The 16,101-nt window shown below is 38.2% G+C and overlaps 1 protein-coding gene across 9 annotated transcripts in view; it reads left to right on the top strand.

Annotated features, from left to right (window-relative positions):
* The window catches only part of AMBRA1 (autophagy and beclin 1 regulator 1), a 247,065-nt gene that overhangs the window by 12,929 nt on the left and 218,035 nt on the right, over positions 1-16,101 (top strand). The window contains exon 1 of one of the 9 annotated variants that reach the window (XM_036891717.2): positions 4,283-4,336. The exons of the other annotated variants lie outside the window; for them this stretch is intronic. The gene's annotated coding sequence lies outside the window, so the exon portion shown is untranslated. Of the gene's footprint in view, positions 1-4,282; positions 4,337-16,101 lie in introns of those variants that run through there. 9 annotated transcript variants of the gene reach the window in all.

Here is a 16,101-nt window from a genome sequence, read left to right as displayed (position 1 = left end):
ATCTCATTGTGGTTTTAATTTGCATTTCCCTGATGATTCGTGATGTGGAACATCTTTCCATGTGTCTATTGGTCATCTGAATTTCTTCTTTGGAGAAGTGTCTGTTTAGATCCTGTGCCCATTTTTTGATTGGATTATTTTCTTTTTTCTTTGTTGAGGTGTGTGAGCTCTTTATATTATTTGGATGTCAACCCCTTATCGGATATGTCATTTATGAATATATTCTCCCATATTGTAGAATGTTTTTTGTTCTACTGATGGTGTCCTTTGCTGCACAGAAGCTTTTTAGTTTGATATAGTCCCACTTGTTCATTTTTGCTTTTGTTTCCCTTGCATGGGGAAATACGTTCATGAAGACGTTGCTCATGTTTATGTCCAACAGATTTTTGCCTATGTTGTCTTCTAAGAGTTTTATGGTTTCATGACTTACATTCAGCTCTTTGATCCTTTTTGAATTTATTTTTGTGTATGGGGTTAGCCAGTGATCCAGTTTCATTTTCTTACATGTAGCTGTCCAGTTTTGCCAACATCAGCTGTTGAAGAGGCTGTCATTTCCCCATTGTATATCCATGGCTCCTTTATCATATATTAATTGACCATATGTGGTTGGGTTTATGTCTGGGCTCTCTATTCTGTTCCACTGGTCTATGGGTCTGTTCTTGTGCCAGTACCAAATTGTCTTAATTATAGTGGCTTTGTAGTAGAGCTTGAAGTCAGGGAGCGTAATTTCCCCTACTTTATTCTTCCTTCTCAGGATTACTTTGGCTATTCGTGGTCTTTTGTTGTTCCATATGAATTTTAGAATGATTTGCTCTAGTTCATTGAAGGATGCTCTAGGTCTTTTAATAGAGATTGCATTGAATCTGTAGACTGCTTTAGGCAGGATGGCCATTTTGACAATATTAATTCTTCCTAGCCAAGAGCATGGGATGAATTTCCATTTATTAGTATCCTCTTTAATTTCTCTTAGGAGTGTCTTATAGTTTTCAGGGTATAGGTCTTTCACTTTTTTGGTTAGGTTTATTCCTAGGTATTTTATTCTTTTTGATGCAATTGTGAATGGAATTGTTTTCCTGATTTCTTTTTCTGCTAGTTCATCGTTAGTGTATAGGAATGCAACAGATTTCTGTGTATTAATTTTGTATCCTACAACGTTGCTGGATTCAGATATTAGATCTAGTAGTTTTGGAGTGGAGTCTTTAGGGTTTTTTATGTACAATAACATGTCATCTGCAAACAGGGACAGTTTGACTTCTTCCTTGCCAGTCTGGATGCCTTTTATTACTTTGTGTTCTCTGATTGCGGTGGCTAGGACCTCCAATACTATGTTGAATAAAAGTGGGGATAGTGGGCATCCTTGTCTTGTTTCTGATCTTAAAGGAAAAGTTTTCAGCTTCTCACTGTTGAGTATAATGTTGACTGTGGGTTTGTCATATATGTCCCTTATTATGTTAAGATACTTCCCCTCTGTACCCATTTTGTTGAGAGTTTTTATCATGAATGGATGTTGAATTTTGTCGAATGCTTTTTCAGCATCTATAGAGATGATCATGTGGTTTTCGTCCTTTTTGTTGATGTGGTGGATGATGTTGATAGATTTTCAAATTTGTACCGTCCTTGCATCCTTGGGATGAATCCCACTTGATCATGATGGATGATCTTTTTGATGTTATTCTGAATTCGGTTTGCTAATATTTTATTGAGTATTTTTGCATCTATGTTCATCAGGGATATTGGTCTGTAATTTTTTTTTTTTTGGTGTCTTTGCCTGGTTCTGGTAGCAGAAAGTGATGTTTGGCCTTGTAGAATGAGTTTGGGAGTATTCCCTCCTATACTACTTTTCTGAAAACTTTAAGGAGGATGGGTAATAGGTCTTCACTAAATGTTTGATAAAATTCAGCGGTGAAACCATCTGGTCGAGGAGTTTTGTTCTTAGGTAGTTTTTTGATTGCCAGTTCAATTTCTTTGCTGGTAATTGGTCTGTTCAGATTTTCTGTTTCTTCCTGGGTCTGCCTTGGAAGGTTGTATTTTTATAGAAAGTTGTCCATTTCTTCTAGGTTATCCCATTTGTTACCATATAATTTTTCGTAGTATTCTCTCATAATTCTTTGTATTTCTGTGGTGTCTGTAGTGATTCTTCCATTCTCATTTCTGATTCTGTTTATGTGTGTATACTCTCTTTTTTTCTTGATCAGTCTGGCTAGGGGTTTATCTATTTTGTTTATTTTCTCAAAGAACCAGCTCCTGCTTTCACTGATTCTTTCTATTGTTTTATTCTTCTCAATTTTATTTATTTATGCTTTAATCTTTATTATGTCCCTCCTTCTACTGACTTTGGGCCTCATTTGTTCTTCCTTTTCTAGTATCATTAATTGTGAGTTTAGACTGTTCATTTGGGATTGTTCTTCTTTCGTGAGGTAGGCCTGTATTGCAATATATTTCCCTCTTAGCACGCCCTTCGCTGCATCCCACAGATTTTGTGTTGCTGAATTATTGTTGTCATTTGTCTCCATATATTGCTTGATCTCTGTTTTTATGTGGTCATTGATCCATTGATATTTAGGAGCATGTTATTAAGCCTCCTTGTATTTGGAGGCTTCTTCTTTTTCTTTGTGTAATTTATTTCTAGTTTCATACGTTTGTGATCTGAGAAGCTGTTTGGTACAATTTCAATCTTTTTCAACTTACTGAGGTTCTTTTTGTGGCCTAGTATATGATCTGTTCTTGAAAATGTTCCATGTGCACTTGAGAAAAATGTGTATTCTGTTGGTTTTGGATGGAATGTTCTGTAGATGTCTGTTAGGACCATCTTTTCTAATACGTTGTTCAGTGCCTCTTGTCTCCTTACTTATTTTCTGTCTGGTTGATCTGTCCTTTGGAGTGAGTGGTGTGTTGAAGTCTTCCTAAAATGAATGCATTGCAGTCTATTCCCCCTTTTATTCTGTGAGTATTTGTTTCACATATGTAGGTGATCCTGTGTTGGGTGCATAGATATTTATAATAGCTATATCCTCTTGTTGGACTGTCCCCTTTATCGTTATGTAATGTCCTTCTTTGTCTCATTACTTTCTTTGTTTTGAAGTCTATTTTGTCTGATACAAGTACTGCAACTCCTGTTTTTTTCTCACTATTAGTTGCATGAAATATCTTTTTCCATCACTTCGCTTTCTGTGTCTGTCTTTGGGTTTGAAGTGAGTCTCTTGTAGGCACCATAGAGGTGGGTCTTGTTTTTGTATCCATTCAGTAACTCTGTCTTTTGATTGGTGCATTCAGACCATTTACATTTGGGGTGATTATCGATAGGTATGTACTTACTGCCATTGCAGGCTGTGGATTTGTGGTTACCAAAGGTTCAAGGGTAATTACCTTACTATCTGTCTAATTTAACTCACTTCATATGCTATTACAAACACAACCTAAAGGTTCTTTTTTTTTTTCATCTTTTTTCTTCCTCCTCTATTCTTTGTATATTATGAATCGTATTCTGTACTCTTTGTGTATCCCTTGGGTGACATCTTTTTAGCCTTAGGAATACTTCCATCTGTAAGAGTCCCTCCAAAATGCACTGTAAAGGTGGTTTGTGGGATGTAAATTCTCTCAGCTTTTGCTTTCTGGAAATTGTTTAATCCCTCCTTCAAATTTAAGTGATAACCTTGCTGGGTAGAGTGTTCTTCGTTCAAGGCCCTTCTGCTTCATTGCATTAAATATATCATGCCACTCCCATCTGGACTGTAAGGTTTCTGTTGAGAAGTCTGATGATAGCCTGATGGCTTTTCCTGTGTATGTGATCTTATTACTCTCTCTGGCTACTTTTAATAGTCTGTATTTATCCTTGATCTTTACCATTTTAATTACTATATGTCTTGGTGTTGTCTTCCTTGGGTCCCTTATGCTGGGAAATCTGTGGATCTCCATGGCCTGAGAGACTATCTCCTTCCCCAGATTAGGGAAGTTTTCAGCAATTACCTCCTCAAAGACACTTTCTCTATCCCTTTTTCTCTGTTATTCTTCTGCTGATACCCCTATAGTGCGAATATTGTTCCATTTGGATTGGTCACACAGTTCTCTCAAAAGTCTTGCATTCTTAGAGATTCTTTTTTCTTTCTCTGCCTCAGCTTCTTTGTATTCCTCTTCTCTAATTTTTATTCTATTTACTGTCTCTTCTACTACATCTCACCTGCTTTTAAATCCCTCCATTGTATGTTTCATTTCAGATATGGAATTTCTTAATGATTGAATCTCTGACTTAAATTTGTTCCTGAGTTCTTGAATATTTTTCTGTACCTCCATAAGCATGTTTATAATTTTTATTTTGAACTCTCTTTCAGGAAGATTGGTGAGTTCATTTTCATTTGGCCCTTTTTCTTAGGTTTGTGAGATTTTGGTCTGAACCATGTTCTTCTGACGTTTCATAATTCTTTGCGGTGCCCACTAGTGCCCAGAAGCTCCAGTCTCTGGAGCTACTCAGCCCCTAGAGTGAGGTTGGAGGTCGTAGTGGGAGAGGAGCCAGTGCCTGGGGGAAGGAAAGATCAGTTTCCTGTTTCCTGTCTGTGGTACCTGTCTCCACTGTCAGAGCCAGTGGGGCCAAGCACACAGGTGTAAGCCTCTGTGCCTTGTGTCTCTATCTGTTGTAGGCCATGCCTCCCTCTGACTGGCCTGATGCCAGCACAGTGACTGCCATTTTGCGAGCGTTGCTGTCAGGCCAGGAGGAAGGCGCAGCAGGCTGCATATCACAGTGGGGGGCCTCAGAACTGAGCCAGCCATGGGGATGGAGCGCCTGAAGCTTCCCAAAGTTCCCAACCAGTTGAGCAGAATGCACCTAGATAACCTTGTCCAGCTCTCCCTTCTGCCTTGCAGAAACTCTATGCAAACCCTGCCCATTCAGCAGCACTCTTGCTGCTAGGAAGCCTGTCAGACTGCCTGCCTTTCCTCTGACACAGAGCAGCCAAGTATGGATCACATCTTTCACAAATGGCTGGAATCTCAGTCTCTCAAGCACTCCACCTGTCTGAGCTCCCGAATATCCAGAGCACCACACAATGTAGGTTTCTGCTCACAAAGCAGAACTCCTCGGCTAGGTGTTCAGCAGTCCCAGGCATCCACCCCCTCCCCACTCTGTTTCTCTTCCTTCTGTGGGTGAGCCAGGGTGGGGGAAGGGCCTGGGTCCCACCGGATTAAGGCTTTCATAAGTTACCCAGTTCCATGAGGTCTGCTCTGTTCTTGAGGTCTGTATGCAGTCTGGTTCAGCCTTCTTTCTTGTTGCTGTTTAGGGTTAGTTGTATTAATTAACTATATTTTTGTACTATTTGTGGTTTTGGGAAGAGTTCTCTATCTCACCTCTCACGCTGCCAACTTGAATCTCCCCAATTTAGTTTTGAATCTCTCGTCCATGTGGGCAAATCATTGAACCTCTCTAAGCCTCAGTTTAGTGATTTGTGAAATGCGGATAATGATAGTATCTACCTTCATAATGTCATTGTGAGAGATGAGCTAATGTGTGTAAAAGTGCTTACACTACCAGGTGTGCTGCCAGTGTTCAGTGAATATTAGATAATGCTTTAAAATATGTGTTAAGTTTGTCTTATCAATTGGCGGATAATTGGATGAATATTTTTTTGCTAGTACTTAATGGCTTTAGGGTTGCTGTTACTTTTGTGGCAAGGATACTTTCTTTGAATGCTATTAGAAATTCAGCATTTTATATATATATATATATATATACACACACACACACACACATATATGTATATGTGTATATATATTTTTGTATCATTAATGTACAATTACATGAGCAGCATTATAGTTACTAGACTCCCCCCATTATCAAGTCCCCAACACATACCCCATTACACTCACTGTCCATCAGCATAGTAAGATCTGTAGAATCACTACTTGTCTTCTCTGTGTTGTACTGCCCTCCCTGTGCCCCTCCCCCTCCATGTGTGCTAATCGTAATGACCCTTTTTCCCCCTTATCCCTCCTTTCCAACCCATCCGCTCCAGTCCCTCTCCCTTTGGTAACTGTTAGTCCATTCTTGGGTTCTGTGAGTCTGCTGCTGTTTTGTTCCTTCAGTTTTTTCTTTGTTCTTATACTCCACAGATGAGTGAAATCATGTGATACTTGTCTTTCTCCACCTGGCTTATTTCACTGAGCATAATACCCTCTAGCTCCATCCATGTTGTTGTAAATGGTAGGATTTTTCTAGTTATAGCTGAATAATATTCCATTGTGTATATGTACCACATCTTCTTTATCCATTCATCTCCTGATAGACACTTAGGTTGCTTCCATTTCTTGGCTATTGTAAATAGTGTTGCAATAAACATGGTGCATATGTCTTTTTCAAACTGGGCTGCTGCATTCTTAGGGTAAATTCCTAGGAGTGAAATTCCTGGGTCAAATGGTATTTCTGTTTTGAGTTTTTTGAGGAACCTCCATACTGCTTTCCACAATGGTTAAACTAGCTTACATTCCTACCAACAGTGTAGGAGGGTTCCCCTTTCTCTGCATCCTGGCCAGCATTTGTTGTTCTAACTCTTTCCAATGCTGGCCATACTTACTGGTGTGAGGTGATATCTCATTGTGATTTGAATTTGCATTTCCCTGATGATTAGTGATGTGGAGCATCTTTTCATATGTCTGTTGGTCATCTGAATTTCTTCTTTGCAGAATTGTATGTTCAGATCCTCTGCCCTTTTTTTTAATCAGATTATTTGCTTTTTGGGTGTTGAGGCATGTGAGTTCTTTATGTATTTTGGATGTTAATCCCTTGTCAGATATGCCATTTACAAATATATTCTCCCATACTGTAGGATACCTTTTTGTTCTGTTGATGGTATCCTTTGCCATACAGAAATTTTTAGTTTTTATGTAGTCCCATGTGTTCATTTTTGCTTTTATTTCCCTTGCTCGAGGAGATGCATTCAGGAAGAAGTTGCTCATGCTTATATTTTAGGAGATTTTTCGCCTATCTTGTCTTCAAAGAGTTTTATGGTTTCATGACTTACATTCGGGTCTTTGATCCATTTCGAGTTTACTTTTGTGTATGGGGTTAAACAATAATCCAGTTTCATTGCTTGCATGTAACTGTCCAGTTTTGCCAGCACCAGTTGTTGAACAGGCTGTCATGTCCCCATTGTATGGTTCATGGCTCCTTTATCCTATATTAATTGAGCATATGTGGTTGGGTTTATATCAGGGCTCTCTAGTCTGTTCCATTGGTCTATGGTTCTGTTCTTAGGCCAGTATCAAATTGTCTTGATTACTGTGCCTTTGTAGTAGAGCTTGAAGTTGGGGAGCATAATCCGCCCAGCTTTATTCTTCATTCTCAGGATTGCTTTGGCTATTCGGGGTCTTTTGTGGTTCCATATGAATTTTAGAATGATTTGCTCTAGTTCACTGAAGAATGGTGTTGGTGTTTTGATAGGAATTGCATTGAATCTGTAGATTGCTTTGGGCAGGATGGCCATTTTAACAATATTAATTCTTCCTATCCATGAGCATGGGATGTGTTTCCATTATTGGTATATTCTTTAATTTCTCTTAAGAGTGTCTTGTAGTATTCATTGTATAGATTTTTCACTTCCTTCATTAGGTTTATTCCTAGGTATTTTATTCTTTTTGATGTAACTGTGAAAGGAATTGTTTTCCTGATTTCTCTTTCTGTTAGTTCTTCATTAGTGTATAGGATTGCAACAGATTTCTGTGTATTAATTTTGTATCCTACAATGTTGCTGAATTCATATATTCTAGTAGTTTTGGAGTGGATTCTTTAGGGTTTTTATGTACAATGTCATGTTATCTTCAAACAGTGACAGTTCAACTTCTTCTTTAACTATCTGGATGCCTTTTATATCTTTGTGTTGTCTGGTTGCCATGGCGAGGACCTCCAGAACTATGTTGAATAAAGTGGAGAGAGTGAGCATCCTTGTGTTGTTACTGATCTTAAAGGGAAGTCTTTCAGCTTCTCTCTGTTAAGTATGATGTTTGCTGTGGGTTTGTCATATATGGCCTTTATTATGTTGAGGTACTTGCCCTCTATACCCATTTTGTTGAGAGTTTTTATCATGAATGGATGTTGAATTTTGACAAATGCTTTTTCAGCATCAGTGGGAAGATCATGTGAATTTTGTCCTTCTTTTTGTTGATGTGGTAGATGATGTTGATGGATTTTCTCATGTTGTACCATTCTTGCATCCCTGGAAAAAATCCGACTTAATCATGATGGATGATCTTTTTGATGCATTTTTGAATTTGGTTTGCTGTATTTTATTGAGTATTTTTGCATTTATGTTCATCAGGGATATTGGTGTGTAATTTTCTTTTTTTGTGGTGTCTTTGTCTGTTTTTGATATTAGAGTAATGCTGGCCTCATAGAGTGAGTTTGGAACTATACCTTCTTCTTCTACTTTTTGGAAAACTTTAAAGAGGACAGGTAGTCAATCCTCATTAAATGTTTGATAAAATTCAGCAGTGAAGCCATGTGGTGCAAGGGTTTTGTTCTTACACAGTTTTTTGATTAGCAATTCAATCATGTTGCTAGTAATTGGTCTGTTCAGATTTTCTGTTTCTTCCTCGTGAGCCTTGGAAGGTTTTTTTTCTCCAGAAAGTTGTCCATTTTTTCTAGGATATCCAGTTTGTTAGCATATAATTTTTCATAGTATTCTCTAATAATTCTTTGTGTTTCTGTAGTGTCTGTAGTGATTTTTCCTTACTCATTTCTGATTCTGTTTATGTGTGTAGACTCTCTTTTTTTTCTTGAGAAGTGGTACAAGGGGTTCATCTATTTTGTTTATTTTCTTGAAGAACCAGATTCCGCTTTCACTTATTCTTTCTATTGTTTTATTTTTCTCAATTTTATTTATTTCTTCTCTAATCTTTATTATGTCCCACCTTCTACTACTTTGGGCCTCATTTGTTCATCTTTTCTAGTGTCATCAATTGTGAGTTTAGATTGTTCATATGGGATTGTTCTTCTTTCCTGAGGTAGGCCTGTATTGCAATATACTTCCATCTTAGCACTGCCTTCTCTGCATCCCACAGATTTTTGTTGTTGAATTATTGTTGTCATTTTTCTCCATACATTGCTTGATCTCTGTTTTTGTTTGGTCATTGATCCATTTGTGATTTAAGTGCATGTTGTTAAGCCTGCATGTGTTTGTGGGCTTCTTCGTTCTCTTTGCGTAATTTATTTATAGTTTCATACCCTTGTCATCTGAGAAGCTGTTTGGAACAATTTCAATCTTTTTGAATTTACTGAGGCTCTTTTTGTGACCTATTATATGATTACCTCCTCAAAGACACTTTCTATCCCTTTTTTTCTCTCTTCTTCTGGTACCCCTATAATGTGGATATTGTTCCATTTTGATCTATTCCTGAAAATGTTACATGTGCACTTGAGAAGAATGTGTATTGTGCTGGTTTTGTGTGGAGAGTTCTTTAGGTGTCTGTTAGGTCTGTCTGTTCTAATGTGTTGTTCAATGCCTCTGTTTCCCTACTTATTTTCTGTCTGGTTGATCTGTCCTTTGGACTGAGTGGATTGTTAAAGTCTCCTAGAATGAATGTATTGCATTCTGTTTCCCCTTTTATTTCTGTTAGTATTTGTTTCACATATGTAGGTGCTCCTGTGTTGGTGCATCGAGATTTATAATGTTTACATCCTCTTGTTGGATTGACCCCTTTATCATTATGTAATGTCCTTCTTTGTCTCTTGTGACTTTCTTTGCATTTTGTCTGATACACCTGCTTTTTTCTATTAGTTGCATGAAGTGTCTTTTTCCATCCCTTCAGTTTTAGACTTTGTATGTCTTTGTGTTTGAAGTGAGTCTCTTGTAGGCAGGATATAATTGCATCTTTTTTTTATCCATACAGTGACTCTACGTCTTTTGATTGGTGCATGCAGACTACATTTAGGGTGATTATGAATAGGTATGTACTTATTGCCATTCAGGCTTTAGATTCACGGTTACCAAAGGTTCAAGGGTAACTTTCTTACTATCTGAGGGTCTAACTTAACTCACTTAGTATGCTATTACAAACATAATCTAAAGGTTCTTTTTTTTCCCCTCCTTTTTTTCCTCCTCCAATCTCTATATATTAGGTATCATATTCTGTATTCTTTGTCTATCCCTTTTTATTACTTCTGGTGACAGCTATGTAGCCTTAGGAACTTCCATCTATAGCAGTCCCTCCAAAGTACACTGTAGAGATGGTTTGTGGGAGTTAAATTCTCTCAGCTTTTGCTTACCTGAAAATTGTTTAATCCCTTCTTCAAATTTAAATGATAATGTTGCCGAATATAATATTCTTGGTTCAAGGCCCTTCTGCTTCATTGCATTAAATATATCATGCCACTCCCTTCTGTCCTGTAAAGTTTCTGCTGAGATTTTTGATAGCCTGATGGACTTTCCTTTGTATGTGATTTTATTTCTCTCTCTGGGTCCTTTTAATAGTCTTTCCTTATCCTTTATCTTTCCCCTTTTAATTATTATATGTCTTGGTGTTGTCCTCCTTGGGTCCGTTGTTTAGGAAGATCTGTGCACCTCCATGGCCTGAGAGACTATAACCTTCCCCAGATTGGGGAAGTTTTCAGCAGTTACCTCCTCAAAGACACTTTCTATCCCTCTTTCTCTCTCTTCTTCTTCTGGTACCCCTATAATGCGGATATTGTTCTGTTTTGATTGGTCAGACAGTTCTCTCAGTATTCTTTCATTCCTAGGCATTCTTTTTTCTCTCTGTGCCTCAGCTTCTTTGTATTCTTCTTCCCTAGTTTCTGTTTCATTTATCATCTCCTCCACCATATCTAATCTGCTTTTAATACCCTCCATTGTGCTCTTTAACAATTGGATCTCCATTCTAAATTCATTCCTGCGTTCTTGAATATTCTTCTGTACCTCCATGACCATGTTTATGACTTTTATTTTGAAATCTCTTTCAGGAAGATTTATTAATTCAGTCTCAGTTGGTCCTTTCTCTAATGTTGAGATTGTGCTTTGAACAAGGTTACTTTGACATTTCATATTTTTATGTGGTGCCCTCTTGTGCCCAGAAGGTCTACTCTCTTGAGCTGCTCAGCCCCTGGAGCAATGTCAGGGGTCAAAGGGGAGTGGTATTTGTGCCTGGAGGGAGGAAAGAGCTGTTTCCTGCTTCCCAGCTGCTATTCCTGTCTCCACTGCCAATAACAGTGGGCCAAACACACAGGTGTAAGCCTCTATGCTTTATGTTTGTATCTGTCATAGGCGGGGCTTCCCTCTGGCTGGCCTGAGTCCAGGGCAGGGGTCGCTGGTTTGGGAGCCAGGTACAGGCTAGCCAGGAGGAAGACACAGCAGGCTGCGTATCACAATGTGGGGCCTTGGAGCTGCTTAGCCACCTGGGGGGGATGGAGCACCTGAAGATCGTTTAAGTTTCCAACCTGATGGGCGGAGTGCACCCGAACAATTTTGTCTACCTGTCCTTTCTCCTGAGCAGTACGCTTTGTGCAATCTTTGCCCATTTAGCAGCCCTCTTGCTGTTAGGGAGTCTCTCAAACTGACCTCCCACATCAGCCGGATATGAATTCCTCTTTTTCACAAGCAGTTGGAATCTCCATCTCTTGAGGTATTCCACCTGTCTTAGCTTTCCAACCCCACTAATCACCAGAGCACCATGCAATGTAGGTTCATTCTCGTAGAGCAGATCTCCAGGGCTAGGTGTTCAGCAGTCACAGGCCTCCACTCTCTCGTCCCTCTGTTTCTCTTCCTCCCGCCGGTGAGCTGGGGTGGGGGAAGGCCTTGGGTCCCTCCAGGTCACGGCTTTGGTATGTTACCCTGTTCTGTGAGGTCTGCTCTTTTCTCCAGGTGTATGCAGTCTGGTGCAGCCTTCTTTCCTGTTGGTCTTTCAGAATAGTTGTATTAATTACGTTTTCATATTATGTGTGGTTTTAGGATGAAGTCTCTGTCTCACCTCTCACGCTGCTGTCTTTGAGCTTCTGCATTCTTAGGGTAAATTCCTAGGAGTAGAATTCCTGGGTCAAATGGTATTTCAAGTTTTTTGAGGAACCTCCATAGTGCTTTCCACAGTGGTTGAACTAATTTACATTCCCATCAGCAGTGTAGGGGGGTTCTGCTTCCTCCACATTCTCACCAACATTTGTCTTTTGGATGGTGGCCATTCTAACTGTTGTGAGGTACTTTCTCATTGTGTTTTTAATTTGCATTTCTCTGATGATTAGTGATGTGGAGCATCTTTTCATGTGCCTGTTGGCCATCTGAATTTCTTCTTTGGAGAAGTGTCTGTTTAGATCCTTTGCCCATTTTTTAATTGGTTTGTTTGCTTTTTGTTTGTTGAGGTACGTGAGCTCTTTATATATTTTGGGTGTCAACCCCTTATCCGATATGTCATTTATGAATATATTCTCCTATTCTGTAGGATGACTTTTTGTTCTACTGATGGTCTCCTTTATTGTACAAAAGCTTTTTAGTTTGGTGTAGTCCCACTTGTTCATTTTTGCTTTTGTTTCCCTTTCCCGTGAAGATATGTTTATGAAGAAGTTGTTCATGTTTATATTCAAGAGATTTTTGCACATGGTTTTTTCTAAGAGTTTTATGGTTTCATGACTTACATTCAGCTCTTTGATCCATTTCGAGTTTACTTTTGTGTATGGGGTTAGACAATGATCCAGTTTCATTCTCTTACATGTAGCTGTCCAGTTTTGCCAACATGAACTGTTGAAGAGGCTGTCATTTCCTCATTGTATATCCATGGCTCCTTGATCATATATTAATTGACCATATATGCTTGGGTTAATATCTGGAGTCTATTCTGTTGCACTGGTCTATGGTTCTGTTCTTGTGCCAGTATGAAATTGTGGCTTCATTTTTTAAAAAAATAAGAATGGTAAGATCTTTCCTATGCTGGTTGGGGTACCTGTGCAGTAGACATTCTCATTTTGACCAAAATTTGTCTTAAATTTAATTTGTCTAATTGTTTATACAGGACTTTGTAGCCTAAAATTATTTTTCTTACTGTCATTTTAATTATAATTCTTCATTATAGAATGAAATTATTATTCTAGCATAAGCATTGGAATTATATAGCAGAGAGCACTTTTCATTTTTTGGTAATCCTTTTAATCCTTCTGGTAACCCTATCATAAACATTGTCTGTAGTGACATTTTATAGATGAGGAAACTCAAGTACAGGGAAGTTAAGAAACTATTTCAGGAAATCAGGAAATCTTTATATATCAAGAAAATGACACAGCTGGGATTCAGTCAACTAGTGGATTTAAGGGTGCATTATAACACCATACCACACTATCTCTTATTTAGAAATTATGGATAAGGAGATAAACATCACTTACAACTTTTCTATCTAGATTTAACCACAGTTAGCACTTTGGTATAACCTAGGATATCTTTTAGTAGTGTGTACACAGTAGATACACAGTTTAGGTAACAGTTGAAGTTTTTCTGCTTCCACATGTGTTTCCCTTCAGAATATGTTATCTGTTCAGAAAGGGGATTGTGGGGTATCATGATTGGTGCACATGGTATGTGTGGGGTCATGGGGAAGACAGTGTAGCTCAGAGAAGATAGAGACTGTGGCATCTTACTACACTGATGGACGGTGACTGCAGTGGGGTATGAAGGTGGGGGACTCGGTGGGGGTGAGTGTGGTAGCCACATTGTTTTTCTTATGAAACCTTTGTGGGAGTGTATATCAAAGATACCTTAATAAAAAGGAAGAGTTAACCTTGGATTGAATACTGTATGTTACGGAATATATATTGGCATTATGTAGCTGATTTTATTCTTAGACTTTGCCTATGTGTGCAAAGTGAAGTGGAGAGAGATGCAGTTACTCAAATAAATGACGGGATTGGACTCCATTTTAACAGTCCCTTCCAAGTCTAAGAGCTTTCTGATTTATATCTCTGTAATGCTTTTGGAAGGGAGGATTTGGGGTCTGAATTATTAATGAGGTTGCAGATGTAGTGCTAAGTGTTAGTTCTGTTTTTTAATTCAGTTTACTTATGTAAAGGTAGCCCAAATCTCATTTAATTATTTTTGCCACAAAAATACATTTTTGGAGTATTTCTTAATTGGTTGTCTGGTAGCAGCCTTTGTAATGTTTCTTAGAAATTGCTACTCTTGGGAATTCCATCTCAGGTCTCTGGAGTTTAGTTGGCTGTATTGTTTGGTGAGAGAAAGCATAGTGAACCCCAAAGAGAATTCAGTATTAATGACATCAGTAACAGCAGCAGTGTTAATGCTCCACCACTCTTTTCTTCCTGGAGCCTCACAACTTCCTGATGAAGAGGATATTGCCATTCCTCTTTTACAGAGGAGGAAACCAAGTCTCAGAGTGGTTAATTAACTTGCCCAAAATCATATAGCTAGAAGGTGGACTAAAATTGGTGGCATAAGACGATAAATTGTAAGGGGAACCTGTAAATCTAACTTTTAATTCCCACTGGGTTGTGGCATACTAAGTGATTTTTAATAATAGTGGTTAAATATAATTATATTGTAGAATTAAGCGGAGAAAATCTTTCAAGGTGGTTTATCTTCCCATATTTTTAGAGTGATCAGTCATGTTATAGGGGAAGGGGTGAAAATAGAGTAGAATGTTGACATTTGTGTTATTTACATATCCTAGTAGCATCCTTTGGTTCTACTTGTACAAGGCTTTTGGTGATTAAGAATGGATTCTGGGGACTAAATTAATGGCATCACAGAGATTATTCTTGGCACCCATTGTCTCAGACTGGTTTAAGGGACAGATTGGGATACTTGTTTCTTCCTCCTTTTTAAAAAGAGGAATGAAAAACACACTTGACTGGCACTTCCTCTTTAGCGACAGGCTGGTCTGACTTCCTTCAGTTTGATTTAGCTCCTTTTGTTCTTTATAGAGAACAGAGTAAAATTTCATCTCAGGTGGCTGAAAGGAGTTGTTAAGTCCCTTGTCCTTTTAAAGAAACAGCAAATATTTTTCTTCAGACAAAAAAGACTGTGTGATTGTTTTAGTCCCTTTGACTTCTGGCTTCAGTCAGACTTTCTCTTGTTTGAACTCGTAGTATGTTTCAGTCCCTGGAAATTGATAGACAAGCTCTTTGGTAATCCTGAGTTTAGTTTTTAGTTTTCTCGATAACTGGTATTTGTAAAAGCTCTTTCCTCTTCCTTCTGATTCCTGTAGGAGCTTCAGGTTGCACCACAGTTTTCTGAATCATATGGTGTTTTGTGACCTATATATTACTCTTCCTATTGAATTACATGAGGTCAGGTCAGATTTTTTTTTTTAGGAATTGAGACAGCAGCTGTTACATTATAAGATTATAAAGGGCTTAAATTTATTTCTTTGAAAGTGCTTTTATGTTGTACTGTTAGGACAGGGACCCTCAAAACTTTTCTTAACTTCTTTATATCAGGTGAAAGAACCATGGGCTGAAAAAATATTATAGACTCAATAAAAGTTTAAGGTGAACTAATGTGAACTGTATTTCTGGTACCTTCCTAGTTAGTAATTGTTCAGCTGTGTGAATGTTTCACTTCCAGACTTTTGGTCTTAAATCATGAGTTGTCAGGGTCACCAAAAAGGTTATTTCCTTCCAGGTAGTTTATTCTTCACTTATTCAGAATATTGGCCCCCAGCATGTTGATATTTTTTGTGTGTACATATTTATATCATGCACTAATGAGGAATGATGGTTATACGTGAGGATACAGGCTAGTTTGTATCTTTGTCACTCCTTAGGAAACTGTGCTGTGTATGATGAGAAACTTGGAGTGTTTCTCATCATTCTGACTTTTTACACTTCTGTATTCCAGGGAGAAAACTTCTTTCAGCACAGCAAAGGTTATTTTGCCCTCTGTCTGTATTTGGATGCATCTAGGGTTGTATACTTTTTAGATTGCAGCCTTTTGTGAAATGTAGAAAGGCAGCTGCTGTTTGACTTTCCACAATACACATTTATTACTTTAAAATTTTAAAAAGGTAGAGCACAACCTTTTCTAATCACTGAATGACCTGTAATCCCACCAACCAGACAACCATGGTTAGTATTTTTTAATATTTCCTTGGTGTCATTATTCTCCAAGATTTTTTTAAAACAAAATGGGATCA

The sequence above is a fragment of the Manis pentadactyla genome, chromosome 9 (genome assembly GCF_030020395.1).
Source record: "Manis pentadactyla isolate mManPen7 chromosome 9, mManPen7.hap1, whole genome shotgun sequence".
In the NCBI taxonomy this organism is placed as follows: Eukaryota; Metazoa; Chordata; class Mammalia; order Pholidota; family Manidae; genus Manis; species Manis pentadactyla.
The sequence above is the reverse complement of the archived record's forward strand: the minus strand, read 5'-3'. Positions and strand labels throughout refer to the sequence as shown.